Source organism: Penaeus vannamei, unplaced genomic scaffold (genome assembly GCF_042767895.1).
Source record: "Penaeus vannamei isolate JL-2024 unplaced genomic scaffold, ASM4276789v1 unanchor714, whole genome shotgun sequence".
NCBI lineage: Eukaryota > Metazoa > Arthropoda > Malacostraca > Decapoda > Penaeidae > Penaeus > Penaeus vannamei.
In genome coordinates this window covers 43264-45000 of record NW_027213718.1, presented here as the reverse complement: position 1 = coordinate 45000, position 1737 = coordinate 43264, and positions in this window count along the sequence as shown.

The window sequence follows — 1737 nt, the reverse complement described above, 5'->3', positions numbered from 1 at the left end:
TCTCTCTCTCTCTCTCTCTCCTCTCTCTCTCTCTCTCTCTCTCTCTCTCTCTCTCTCTCTCTCTCTCTCTCTCTCTCTCTCCTCTCTCTCTCTCTCTCTTTCTCTCTCTCTCTCCCTCTCTCCTTCCTTCCCTTCCTCCCTCCTTCCCTCCCTCCCTCTCCCTCCCCCCCTCTCTCTCTCTCTCTCTCTCTCTCTCTCTCTCTCTCTCTCTCTCTCTCTCTCTCTCTCTCTCTCTCTCTCTCTCTCTCTCTCTCTCTCTCTCTCTCTCTCTCTCTCTCTCTCTCTCTCTCTCTCTCTCTCTCTCTCTCTCTCTCTCTCTCTTCCTTTCTAATCCTGCCTCTCGACCTCCCCTTCGATTTTTAAAACGACAAAAATCTAAATGCATCGTTATTGGTAATTTGTTTATCGAAGCTGTCATATATTGAAGGAAACTGCTCTTAACTTGCCAGACTTTTCCCTTAAGATACTCAAGTCTGTGTTGCCAGGTGAAGAGGGGAGGAAGAGGGGGAGGGGGGAGGGGAAGGAAGGCGGCGGAGGAAGAGGGGGGGGAAGGAAGAGGGAAGATAGGGTAGGGAGTGAAGGGAGGGAGAGAAGGGAAAATGGAGAGGGTAGTGAGAAGGAGAGGGGAGGAAAGAGATGGGGAGAGGGGGAAAATGGAGGAAGAGGGGAATGAGAGTTAGAAGAGAGGAAAGAGAAGGAAAAAGGGTATAGGGAATAAATCGGGGGGGGGGTGAGTGTAGAGAGCGGAGGGAGAGAAACGAGAGATAGATGAAAGAGGGGAGGGAGAGATAGAGGGAGAGGGAGAGTGGGAGAGAAGGGAGAAGAGTGAGTAGAAAAGGAGGAGAGAGAAAAGATAGGAGAAGATGAGGGGTAGTAGTAAAGAATGAAGGGGCGGAAGGGAGAGGGGAGGGAAGAGAACAGAAGAGGATAAAAAGTAGAAGGAATGGGTACAGAGTAAGAGTCAGAGTAGGGAAACGGAGAGAGTAAGGAAGAAGTGTTGCATGGGGGGGGGGGGAGGATATAGGTAGGGCGGGTGAATTGAAGTGAGGGATGAGGAGGGGAGCGTGGAGAGGGAGGAGTTACGGGACACATCATGATGGGAGGGGAGGAGAAAGGGAGGGGGAAATGGGAAGGAATATGGTGCGAGATGAAATAAGAAGGAAAGGGAAGGGTTAAGCAATAAGGAAAAGTAAGGTATAGGTAAGGTAAGCGAAGAGGTAAAAGGGAAACGGGCGATGATAAATAACAAGGAAATGAAGTGAAAAAAAGGGGGAGAAAATAAGGAAAACGAAGAAAGGTAACGCTAAGTGAGAGTAGGGTAAGAGGGAGGGGAAAGAAGCGACAATACGTATAATAGATAATAACAGATAATAATGGGTAAGGATAACGGGGAGGGGGAACGAAGGGAGTGGGAAGAGGAAAAAGTGAGAGAGAAATGACGGATATATTTTCAGAATTTGCGAATTCTCGCGTATTTTAAACACAAAGTTGTAGGTCAGATTTTAGATAATTATCGTTGGCTTAAGTTTGAATGTCTCGACGAAAGGTTTTCTATCTATAGTTTTATTCTCATTTATCGTCGGCATCATCACTATGATCATATCGTCCCTTTTGTTGTTATCATTAAGGACATCATTATTGTTGTTATTATTACGAATTATCATTGATATCTTTATAATCACTTTGGCATTATTATCATCATCATTATTGTTATCATTAGTTATTATCATCATTATT